Source organism: Synchiropus splendidus, chromosome 18 (assembly GCF_027744825.2).
Source record: "Synchiropus splendidus isolate RoL2022-P1 chromosome 18, RoL_Sspl_1.0, whole genome shotgun sequence".
Taxonomy (NCBI): domain Eukaryota; kingdom Metazoa; phylum Chordata; class Actinopteri; order Syngnathiformes; family Callionymidae; genus Synchiropus; species Synchiropus splendidus.
Window position 1 is genome coordinate 15,438,085 of NC_071351.1, and position 12,185 is coordinate 15,450,269.

Consider the following 12,185-nt stretch of genomic DNA (forward strand, 5'->3'; position numbering starts at 1 on the left):
CCGCCATAGCAGATATGGAAACTCTCTGACTGTCTAAAGCATTTCACCCTTTTTAAGTAGCAATCCAGTGCCCTCACTGGACACCGAGTGTGCAGGAGAGCCTGTGATGCATCCTCATGTGGAGGTGGCATGTAGGCTCTCACAAACTGATGCATCTGTAGGAGGAAGAGTTAACTTTGGGTTGGAAGGCTGGACTGGGACGGAGGGTGACTGCGGAGCCACCAATACCAAGACAAATACAGTCAGAGTTGACAGACAGGGCACGTAGGTCGCTGACTCTCTTAGCCGTTGTTACTGCCAGTAGTAACGATGTTTTAAATGACAGAACGTGCAGGGACGTCTGATCCAGAGGCTGGCTAGGTGCCCCAGTCAGGGCATCCAAAACTACCTGCAGCTCCCACTGAGGGTACAGCGTTCCTGACGGGGGACGGAGTCTGCAAGCTCCCTTCAGGAAGCGTGCCACTGGCAGGTTTCTGCAGATTGGCAGAGTCACAATGATCGCACTCTGAACCTGAGTTTTCAGTCTCTGAACCTGAGTAAGCAACACGCGAGTTTGCAGGAAAGCATATAGGAGGCCCGGGGGCCAGATCACACGGGCCAGAGAGTCGACCCCTAGTGGCGGGTTGTCGGACCTGCGGACAGAGAACGGAGGGGGCATTTGTGATACTGTAGCTCTGCAAAGAGATTGATCACCGTAGCCCTGAATCTCTGCCAGATCTGGTCTCTTCAGGAGTCTGTCACTACCCACTCATCCTGCTGAGCTCCTCTGGACAGGTGATCTGCCGATATGTTACAGACTCCAGCAATGTGGAGGGCTCTCAATGACGCCAGATGCTGGTCCGCCCAAGTCCACACTTTCACAGCTACCTGATAAAGCCGGGTGGATCTGACGCCACCCTGGCGGTTGATGTAGGCCACGGCTGTGGTGCTGTCGGATTTTACCAGAACATGGGTTTGACGCAGTGAGGGCGCAAAGTGGTCGTTCAAAACCAACAATGTCAGCTGTGTGGCGAAGGTGCGAGGCGCTAGAGAGCCGAAGGGTGGGCGTGTGTACTGATACACCTGACCCTCTAGCCCAAACCGGAGAAACTTCCGGTGACTCAGCCAAACCGGGTTGTGGAAGTAAGCATCTGCAAGATCAATGGAGGTCATCCACTCTCACACTCGGACGCACTCCAGGAGTCTCCTGGGAGTCAACATGCGGAACCGCTGTCTGATCATGAATTGGTTGAGGAGAATGAGGTCCAGAACAGGTCTCCACTCTCCTGTCTTCTTGGGTTCCAGAAAGTACCTGGAGTAAAACCCAGTTTAGGAGGATCGCTTTGGCATTAGCTCGATTACTTCCTTGGACAGGAGAGCACGGACCCCCTCCATCAGACATGACCGCTGGTTTTCTGACTTCACCCAGGTCCACGTGGTGTCGCAGAACCTGGAGGTTGACTGTGAAACTGAAGGGCGTGTCAATGACCGAGTATCTTCTCGATCCATATGGGCAGGTGCTTTAAATTCGGAAGATACTGTGTCAAGACAGGTACCCTGAGTGCAGGAGCGGAACCGCAATCCGGGGCGGGTCCAGGACGAAAGGGCCGTCGGTGCTCAGTGACCCCTCCTCTGGGGACCTCAAGTCCCGCTGGTTCTTCAAAAACAGACTCATTTTGTTTTTGCAGTGTACCTTGATCTGACACTGCAATTCTCCTAAGATGGAGACCCGAGGGACGGGCCCAATCATTCTCAGAAAGAGATGACTCGGTAGATGTCCTGCTTGCCTCTGAGGGGTTTGGAGGGCTGCAGAGAACAGAATCACAGAGAGACATCGCATCAGACATTGCGCGAGGGAGCTGAGAACAGAGCCGGTCTGGCACGCAAAGCCTACTGCGTGATCCCCTGAAGAGTTGGCTTTCATGGTCCTGTGGTGACCCCTGCTGGAAACTGGCAAGGCTGGGGAATAAGAAGAGTTAAGGGCAGAATTTAAAATCTCCTGACTTTGGCTGCAACCGGGACCTGTTGAGAGACGGGAAATAGTTATTTGATTATTTGCTTCTGATTGTGGTGAAGCTGAGGAAAAACAAAACTTCTTGGCTCCAGAAACTTTCCCAGGGACAGCTCTGGCGTCAGGGATAAGGAGGCAGAGAGACCGTTACTATACTTCTTGGTCCCCTGAGACCATGCCAAACAAAAACTAATTTTTGAAGCCAGACAGCTGCCACTCCAGTTTGCACTGACCGGAACCGGAAGAGAACTTGGAGGGTGATAAACCCTAATTTTGGGCAGAGAAGAAACAGACCCGATACCAAAGTAATGCATCTTATTTTTATTCAAGTTAGACTTTAGTTTAGATGCATAGTTTTAGATACAAAGTTTTCTTCCGACGCAGTTGGCGGGAGCAGAGGTGAGAGCAGCCGACTGGTCTCTCCGAGAGGAGCAGTGATGATCAGCCCGGCTATGATCCGGACGTCTGGGCTCACCCCGCCCCTCCGACCAGCGACGGCGTTCCCCTGGGCGCGGGCTATGTATGGAGGACTTATTCTGATGCTGGGCATGTGCAGCGTTGCGGAACCAACTCTTCCGGGTGGCATTGGTTAAGTTGGTTGGCGCCGGCGTAGACGGCATTCCACTGTGATGGTGGCACTGTCAGCGCCGGGTAGGATGGTCACTCCTCAGGGGGGAGGTCAAGCTCCCGGGGCGAGCACATCGCGCATGACGGCTGAGGGAGCGGGAACGCCGCTCCGCCAATCCAAACCCTCCACTTGGCAGTAAGCTCTGTATCTGACCACGTGCGGTCCTAGTGCCAGTGGAGTACCAGACCTGGGTTCCAGTTGTGGGCAGAAAACATGCGGTCGTGCTCTGTGTGTAGTCTCGCCATCCAACGCCAGCCGGCTGTTAGTGAAGTGTTCATGAGCTGGTGGTGGAGAGAGAGCTCAACTTCGATACCACGGGCGGTGGATGGCATGAGGCGCGGGAGAAGATCAAGCGGGAACCCGCCTGACTCCACCACCCGGAACTCAGCCAACTCTGGGAACAGAGTCTCCGGATCCACCTCATAGCAGCGCCTGGCTCTCGTCAAACTCATTCCATGGCTCGAAAGCAGAGAATGCGGAACGGTTCGGCTGCCTGTAGGCCAGTTGCAGCGCCCGATTTGTAGGAGGGAGAGCCTGACACATCTCACTATCTGTGGCGCAATGCTGCGGGCCCAAACAGCGGAAGCAGATCAGGTGGAGGATGATCAGGTATAGTACCCCCACAGTTCACGCAATCTCACCTGTCAACTTACATAGCTTAGGATGAGAGCTTTATGTTTGCAAAGATGCAGATGGTTTTGTACAACAGTACTGACTCTCTCGCAATGACTGCTGTCCTCAGTGCGTGAAGGAGAAAGGAGGCAGAGGCATTATTATGCCACTCCCTTTATAGGGGGGTAGTCTCCCCCTTTGGGTGGCGAGTTCATGATTTTTTCTTCAGTGCGAAGTCTCACTAGAGGGCGGAGCACACTGAAGGAGAACATCATTTTTGTTTTTCTGGGGGGGATTTTTTTTTATTGAATTCAATTTTTTTTTTTTAATATTCAAGTCCCACTGGTAGAGATATCCCTCCACACAAGATTGTGTCTGATTTTTTTTCATGTCACTGTTCTCGCACTATTGGACAAAAACCCTCTTAAAATAGAAATCAAAGGTTTCAGTCCATTGGGGATCGCACAAGCGCGCAGTACGATGAAAACACTGAGCACACATTTTTACATTATTTCAGGTCACCAACTCTACTTTGACGTCAAATGTGGTAGAGAACCTTGAAGTTATTCAGTGAACCAAAGTGGATCTTTATGAATGTAAAAAAAGAAAAGTACCCGGTTTGTCCTTTTCTCGTTACATGCTGCAGAGGACGACACCATGAGTTAAAGGTTTGTGTTGATGAAAGCCATTGGAGCTTTGCTCACTTCTTGGTGCTCCTTTTCCTCAAGGTGCTGTTTACTGTGTTCAGTGGATCCTGGTTTGTGGTTACCATTGGAGTTGGCTAATATGTTCCACCGTACATGGTACTGCAGTTGAGCGCTTTCCAGCTATTGCAAGTCTCCTCTTCTGACATACCATAATTTCTGTACTACTCAGTATTTTCAAATTGACAAATGACCGAAATCGTCTCTCGTCCAGATGTTATTGTGGCCGAGTGGTTAAGGCGATGGACTTGAAATCCATTGACTTGTACCGGCGTAATTTCAAGTCCAACCAACAACGTTGGTTTGTGTTTAGGATGCTTTGGCCATTTTGAGTCTGCAGAACTGTCACATGGCAATCGTGCTGTGTCTTGGGGCGGAACATGCTGAATGACGTGATGTTGTGTCCACCGGGAATCGGTCTGTAGAACCGTCACGTAGCATAGTGTGTGTGAGACTGCATTGGTCTTCAGCTGATTAGAGTTCTACCGGACTGTATGTCGTGACAGTCCATCAATTAAAGGCAGGGTCTGATCTTTCCACGCAGTTTCCTCAAAGTATTGAGTAAAACCCTTTGAAAGTAGAAATAAAACATTCCAGTCCGTACGGGCCGACAGCACTGTGAAATCACCAACCGATCGCCTGCCCCACTAACCGTGAGGTTTGTCACGCATACAAAGTGGATCTTTTTCCCAAGGTGGTCTCTAACCACCAGCCATTCCAACAACAGCCAAACGCGCTGACCAATTACGTCACAGAGACATGAGAATGAGGATCACAACAAAAAGAGAGACACTTTGAGAAGAGGAACACATGTTGTTCTGAAAAAAATTGAGTGATGGCTCAATTAAAGTAAGACAAACTGTGCTACTTCATGGATACACATAAACGATGCACTTGTGACCCAAAGTCGTTAACCAGTCAGGTTACATTGAACACTGCGAGAAGCCCTACAAGAGTAGAGCATCAAAAAATTAGTAAAAACTCATGTTGTTCCTCTCCACGGAAATCTTTAGTAAAAGGCGAAAGATTTATACGATCTGAAGAGAAACATGAGTGAACTACTGACACTGAACCAGAGAAGGAGCTGTATTCTTCCACATCAACCTTTAAGTCATGGTGGCGCCCTCTGCACGGTGCGTGTCTCACAACATCTGGAATGAAGATAAAGGAGCGAAGTCATCCGTCAAAAAGTACTACACAAGATAATGAGATGCAACTTAAACTCCATGAGCAGCTTGTCCACAACGCTCAAGCTGTTTGGGCTTCAAACATCAGGTAATTCTGGAAGCTGACTGCGACGCATAGGTCACAAGGCGAGAAATTCTCCATTCACGTTGTTGGTAGGACTCGAACCTACGCAGGGAAACCCCAATGGATTTCTAGTCCATCGCCTTAACCACTCGGCCACAACAACACCGGAAGCCAGCCACTTCATCATTCATTTTGTTATTGGTTGATTAGAAATCGGTTCGCATCATCTCTCCGTCTTCTTTCAAGCATCAATGATGATGGCTGCTTTTCAAGCAATTGACCTGGGTTCGATTCCCAGCCACTGCACGTACCCCATTCCATTCAATCGTGATTCACAGAACTGGTTTCTTCGGCCCAGTCACATATCCACTGAAGGCACGAGCGATGAAGGCCGTGGAACTGAAATCCATTGGGGATTTCCCCCGTAGCTTCGAGTCTTACCAACAACGCGAGGCGGAGATTGATTTTTATCCCATTGACACCTATGTGTTGGTCGTCCGCGTCCAGCCGAAATGGGACATTTCTGGTGTTGACAGTTGAGGCACAAATATTCTGCCATCCATGGTTTGATGGCAAAAACAATTGGCAAAGCCTGAGAACTGAACCCAGGTCAACTGCTTGGAAGGCAGCTACAGTTTACACAAGAACGGCATTGCACAGATTCCCGTCAAGGAACATTCACTTTCACATAGAGAACTCGACAATACCGGATTTACAAACATGCGGTGCGATGGTGTTTTTGGCTGACTCAGTAAGGCTCCTTAGCTTCTCTATTTCTTTTAGTCCATGTCAAATCAAGATTTGTTTCCACTCAGTTCCACTCTGTACATAAATGGCTGCATCGGTCATGTCTAAAATACAGCAGTGTGAGTGTTATGAATGCAGGTGGGAATACTTGAGCATCATTTGTGGTTGTGACTCTTTCGAACCATCACGTAATGTAACGTGTAATTACATGGGTCCTCATCTGAGCAACTCAAGCAGCAGCTTTGCGCAGTGGCAGTATCGTAGCCTATGAGGTTTATCCGAGGCGCGATTATTGCTAGTTGAAAACTTTACCCAATACCCCGCCTTGACAACTTGAAATACAGTTGTTACGGCAATTTTTGCTGTCTCTGTGGGGACATGTTTGCTGTTGATGTAACAAAATCCAAAAATTCCCGACTCCTCGGCAAAATAAGAACCTGCCGAGATACGTGATCGTAATCTAGCAAGACCATTTCCGACCGTCCAACGCTTCAAGATTGTGTCCGATTCTTTTTCATTGCGCTGTTTTCGCAGTATTGGACAAAAACCCTCTTGAAACAGAAATAAAAGGTTTCTGTCCACTGGGGATCGCACAAGCGCGCAGTACGATGAAAACACTGAGCACACATTTTTACATTATTTCAGGTCACCAACTCTACTTTGACGTCAAATGTGGTAGAGAACCTTGAAGTTCTTCAGTGAACCAAAGTGGATCTTTATGAATGTAAAAAAAGAAAAGTACCCGGTTTGTCCTTTTCTCGTCACATGCTGCAGAGGACGACACCATGAGTTAAAGGTTTGTGTTGATGAAAGCCATTGGGGCTTTGCTCAATTGTTGATGCTCCTTTTCTTCGAGGTGCTGTTTACTGTGTTCAGCGTATCCTGGTTTGTGGTTACCATTGGAGTCGGCTCATACGTTCCGCCGTACATGGTACTGTAGTTGAGCGCTTTCCAGCTATTGCAAGTCTACTCTTCTGACATACCGTAATTTCTGTACTACTCAGTATTTCCAAATTGACAAATGACTGAAAACGTCTCTCGTCCAGATGTTATTGTGGCCGAGTGGTTAAGGCGATGGACTTGAAATCCATTGACTTGTACCGGCGTAATTTCAAGTCCTACCAACAACGTTGGTTCGTGTTTCGGATGCTTTGGCTATTTTGAGTCTGCAGAACTGTCACATGGCAATCGTGCTGTGTCTTGGGGCGGAATATGCTGAATGACGTGACGTTGTGTCCACCGGGAATCGGTCTGTAGAACCGTCACGTAGCATAGTGTGTGTGAGACTTCATTGGTCTTCAGCTGATTAGAGTTCTACCGGACTGTATGTCGTGACAGTCCATCAATTAAAGGCAGGGTCTGATCTTTCCACGCAGTTTCCTCAAAGTATTGAGTAAAACCCTTTGAAAGTAGAAATAAAACATTCCAGTCCGTACGGGCCGACAGCACTGTGAAATCACCAACCGATCGCCTGCCCCACTAACCGTGAGGTTTGTCACGGATACAAAGTGGATCTTTTTCCCAAGGTGGTCTCTAACCACCAGCCATTCCAACAACAGCCAAACGCGCTGACCAATTACGTCACAGAGACATGAGAATGAGGATCACGACAAAAAGAGAGACACTTTGAGAAGAGGAACACATGTTCTGAAAAAAATTGAGTGATGGCTCAATTAAAGTAAGACAACAAACTGTGCTACTTCATGGATACACATAAACGATGCACTTGTGACCCAAAGTCGTTAACCAGTCAGGTTACATTGAACACTGCGAGAAGCCCTACAAGAGTAGAGCATCAAAAAATTAGTAAAAACTCATGTTGTTCCTCTCCACGGAAATCTTTAGTAAAAGGCGAAAGATTTATACGATCTGAAGAGAAACATGAGTGAACTACTGACACTGAACCAGAGAAGGAGCTGTATTCTTCCACATCAACCTTTAAGTCATGGTGGCGCCCTCTGCACGGTGCGTGTCTCACAACATCTGGAATGAAGATAAAGGAGCGAAGTCATCCGTCAAAAAGTACTACACAAGATAATGAGATGCAACTTAAACTCCATGAGCAGCTTGTCCACAACGCTCAAGCTGTTTGGGCTTCAAACATCAGGTAATTCTGGAAGCTGACTGCGACGCATAGGTCACAAGGCGAGAAATTCTCCATTCACGTTGTTGGTAGGACTCGAACCTACGCAGGGAAACCCCAATGGATTTCTAGTCCATCGCCTTAACCACTGGGCCACAACAACACCGGAAGCCAGCCACTTCATCATTCATTTTGTTATTGGTTGATTAGAAATCGGTTCGCATCATCTCTCCGTCTTCTTTCAAGCATCAATGATGATGGCTGCTTTTCAAGCAATTGACCTGGGTTCGATTCCCAGCCACTGCACGTACCCCATTCCATTCAATCGTGATTCACAGAACTGGTTTCTTCGGCCCAGTCACATATCCACTGAAGGCACGAGCGATGAAGGCCGTGGAACTGAAATCCATTGGGGATTTCCCCCGTAGCTTCGAGTCTTACCAACAACGCGAGGCGGAGATTGATTTCTATCCCATTGACACCTATGTGTTGGTCGTCCGCGTCCAGCCGAAATGGGACATTTCTGGTGTTCACAGTTGAGGCACAAATATTCTGCCATCCATGGTTTGATGGCAAAAACAATTGGCAAAGCCTGAGAACTGAACCCAGGTCAACTGCCTGGAAGGCAGCTACAGTTTACACAAGAACGGCATTGCACAGATTCCCGTCAAGGAACATTCACTTTCACATAGAGAACTCGACAATACCGGATTTACAAACATGCGGTGCGATGGTGTTTTTGGCTGACTCAGTAAGGCTCCTTAGCTTCTCTATTTCTTTTAGTCCATGTCAAATCAAGATTTGTTTCCACTCAGTTCCACTCTGTACATAAATGGCTGCATCGGTCATGTCTAAAATACAGCAGTGTGAGTGTTATGAATGCAGGTGGGAATACTTGAGCATCATTTGTGGTTGTGGCTCTGTGGAACCATCACGTAATGTAACGTGTAATTACATGGGTCCTCATCTGAGCAACTCAAGCAGCAGCTTTGCGCAGTGGCAGTATCGTAGCCTATGAGGTTTATCCGAGGCGCGATTATTGCTAGTTGAAAACTTTACCCAATACCCCGCCTTGACGACTTGAAATACAGTTGTTACGGCAATTTTTGCTGTCTCTGTGGGGACATGTTTGCTGTTGATGTAACAAAATCCAAAAATTCCCGACTCCTCTGCAAAATAAGAACCTGCCGAGATACGTGATCGTAATCTAGCAAGACCATTTTCGACCGTCCAACGCTTCAAGATTGTGTCCGATTCTTTTTCATTGCGCTGTTTTCGCAGTATTGGACAAAAACCCTCTTGAAACAGAAATAAAAGGTTTCAGTCCACTGGGGATCGCACAAGCGCGCAGTACGATGAAAACACTGAGCACACATTTTTACATTATTTCAGGTCACCAACTCTACTTTGACGTCAAATGTGGCAGAGAACCTTGAAGTTCTTCAGTGAACCAAAGTGGATCTTTATGAATGTAAAAAAAGAAAAGTACCCGGTTTGTCCTTTTCTCGTCACATGCTGCAGAGGATGACACCATGAGTTAAAGGTTTGTGTTGATGAAAGCCATTGGGGCTTTGCTCAATTGTTGATGCTCCTTTTCTTCGAGGTGCTGTTTACTGTGTTCAGCGTATCCTGGTTTGTGGTTACCATTGGAGTCGGCTCATACGTTCCGCCGTACATGGTACTGTAGTTGAGCGCTTTCCAGCTATTGCAAGTCTACTCTTCTGACATACCGTAATTTCTGTACTACTCAGTATTTCCAAATTGACAAATGACTGAAAACGTCTCTCGTCCAGATGTTATTGTGGCCGAGTGGTTAAGGCGATGGACTTGAAATCCATTGACTTGTACCGGCGTAATTTCAAGTCCTACCAACAACGTTGGTTCGTGTTTCGGATGCTTTGGCTATTTTGAGTCTGCAGAACTGTCACATGGCAATCGTGCTGTGTCTTGGGGCGGAATATGCTGAATGACGTGACGTTGTGTCCACCGGGAATCGGTCTGTAGAACCGTCACGTAGCATAGTGTGTGTGAGACTTCATTGGTCTTCAGCTGATTAGAGTTCTACCGGACTGTATGTCGTGACAGTCCATCAATTAAAGGCAGGGTCTGATCTTTCCACGCAGTTTCCTCAAAGTATTGAGTAAAACCCTTTGAAAGTAGAAATAAAACATTCCAGTCCGTACGGGCCGACAGCACTGTGAAATCACCAACCGATCGCCAGCCCCACTAACCGTGAGGTTTGTCACGGATACAAAGTGGATCTTTTTCCCAAGGTGGTCTCTAACCACCAGCTATTCCAACAACAGCCAAACGCGCTGACCAATTACGTCACAGAGACATGAGAATGAGGATCCCAACAAAAAGAGAGACACTTTGAGAAGAGGAACACATGTTGTTCTGAAAAAAATTGAGTGATGGCTCAATTAAAGTAAGACAACAAACTGTGCTACTTCATGGATACACATAAACGATGCACTTGTGACCCAAAGTCGTTAACCAGTCAGGTTACATTGAACACTGCGAGAAGCCCTACAAGAGTAGAGCATCAAAAAATTAGTAAAAACTCATGTTGTTCCTCTCCACGGAAATCTTTAGTAAAAGGCGAAAGATTTATACGATCTGAAGAGAAACATGAGTGAACTACTGACACTGAACCAGAGAAGGAGCTGTATTCTTCCACATCAACCTTTAAGTCATGGTGGCGCCCTCTGCACGGTGCGTGTCTCACAACATCTGGAATGAAGATAAAGGAGCGAAGTCATCCGTCAAAAAGTACTACACAAGATAATGAGATGCAACTTAAACTCCATGAGCAGCTTGTCCACAACGCTCAAGCTGTTTGGGCTTCAAACATCAGGTAATTCTGGAAGCTGACTGCGACGCATAGGTCACAAGGCGAGAAATTCTCCATTCACGTTGTTGGTAGGACTCGAACCTACGCAGGGAAACCCCAATGGATTTCTAGTCCATCGCCTTAACCACTCGGCCACAACAACACCGGAAGCCAGCCACTTCATCATTCATTTTGTTATTGGTTGATTAGAAATCGGTTCGCATCATCTCTCCGTCTTCTTTCAAGCATCAATGATGATGGCTGCTTTTCAAGCAATTGACCTGGGTTCGATTCCCAGCCACTGCACGTACCCCATTCCATTCAATCGTGATTCACAGAACTGGTTTCTTCGGCCCAGTCACATATCCACTGAAGGCACGAGCGATGAAGGCCGTGGAACTGAAATCCATTGGGGATTTCCCCCGTAGCTTCGAGTCTTACCAACAACGCGAGGCGGAGATTGATTTTTTCCCATTGACACCTATGTGTTGGTCGTCCGCGTCCAGCCGAAATGGGACATTTCTGGTGTTGACAGTTGAGGCACAAATATTCTGCCATCCATGGTTTGATGGCAAAAACAATTGGCAAAGCCTGAGAACTGAACCCAGGTCAACTGCTTGGAAGGCAGCTACAGTTTACACAAGAACGGCATTGCACAGATTCCCGTCAAGGAACATTCACTTTCACATAGAGAACTCGACAATACCGGATTTACAAACATGCGGTGTGATGGTGTTTTTGGCTGACTCAGTAAGGCTCCTTAGCTTCTCTATTTCTTTTAGTCCATGTCAAATCAAGATTTGTTTCCACTCAGTTCCACTCTGTACATAAATGGCTGCATCGGTCATGTCTAAAATACAGCAGTGTGAGTGTTATGAATGCAGGTGGGAATACTTGAGCATCATTTGTGGTTGTGGCTCTGTGGAACCATCACGTAATGTAACGTGTAATTACATGGGTCCTCATCTGAGCAACTCAAGCAGCAGCTTTGCGCAGTGGCAGTATCGTAGCCTATGAGGTTTATCCGAGGCGCGATTATTGCTAGTTGAAAACTTTACCCAATACCCCGCCTTGACGACTTGAAATACAGTTGTTACGGCAATTTTTGCTGTCTCTGTGGGGACATGTTTGCTGTTGATGTAACAAAATCCCAAAATTCCCGACTCCTCTGCAAAATAAGAACCTGCCGAGATACGTGATCGTAATCTAGCAAGACCATTTCCGACCGTCCAACGCTTCAAGATTGTGTCCCATTCTTTTTCATTGCGCTGTTTTCGCAGTATTGGACAAAAACCCTCTTGAAACAGAAATAAAAGGTTTCAGTCCACTGGGGATCG

At 47.2% G+C, this 12,185-nt stretch overlaps 9 non-coding genes across 9 annotated transcripts; 3 read left to right on the plus strand and 6 right to left on the minus strand.

The window, feature by feature from the left end:
- Positions 1-4,877: 4,877 nt before the first annotated feature.
- LOC128750245 (U5 spliceosomal RNA) lies at positions 4,878-4,990 on the minus strand. Its single transcript, XR_008413051.1, has one exon. It is a non-coding gene; the product is annotated as a U5 spliceosomal RNA (small nuclear RNA).
- A 276-nt stretch (positions 4,991-5,266) lies between these two features.
- On the minus strand, positions 5,267-5,348 carry trnas-aga (transfer RNA serine (anticodon AGA)). The gene has a single exon. It is a non-coding gene; the product is annotated as a tRNA-Ser (tRNA).
- Positions 5,349-6,170: 822 nt separating this feature from the next.
- Positions 6,171-6,309, plus strand: LOC128750328 (U4 spliceosomal RNA). The gene has a single exon (XR_008413129.1). It is a non-coding gene; the product is annotated as a U4 spliceosomal RNA (small nuclear RNA).
- Positions 6,310-7,707: 1,398 nt separating this feature from the next.
- Positions 7,708-7,820, minus strand: LOC128750246 (U5 spliceosomal RNA). The gene has a single exon (XR_008413052.1). It is a non-coding gene; the product is annotated as a U5 spliceosomal RNA (small nuclear RNA).
- A 276-nt stretch (positions 7,821-8,096) lies between these two features.
- On the minus strand, positions 8,097-8,178 carry trnas-aga (transfer RNA serine (anticodon AGA)). Its single transcript has one exon. It is a non-coding gene; the product is annotated as a tRNA-Ser (tRNA).
- An 822-nt stretch (positions 8,179-9,000) lies between these two features.
- On the plus strand, positions 9,001-9,139 carry LOC128750361 (U4 spliceosomal RNA). Its single transcript, XR_008413162.1, has one exon. It is a non-coding gene; the product is annotated as a U4 spliceosomal RNA (small nuclear RNA).
- Positions 9,140-10,540: 1,401 nt separating this feature from the next.
- LOC128750248 (U5 spliceosomal RNA) lies at positions 10,541-10,653 on the minus strand. The gene has a single exon (XR_008413053.1). It is a non-coding gene; the product is annotated as a U5 spliceosomal RNA (small nuclear RNA).
- A 276-nt stretch (positions 10,654-10,929) lies between these two features.
- On the minus strand, positions 10,930-11,011 carry trnas-aga (transfer RNA serine (anticodon AGA)). The gene has a single exon. It is a non-coding gene; the product is annotated as a tRNA-Ser (tRNA).
- Positions 11,012-11,832: 821 nt separating this feature from the next.
- Positions 11,833-11,971, plus strand: LOC128750237 (U4 spliceosomal RNA). Its single transcript, XR_008413043.1, has one exon. It is a non-coding gene; the product is annotated as a U4 spliceosomal RNA (small nuclear RNA).
- Positions 11,972-12,185: the final 214 nt, after the last annotated feature.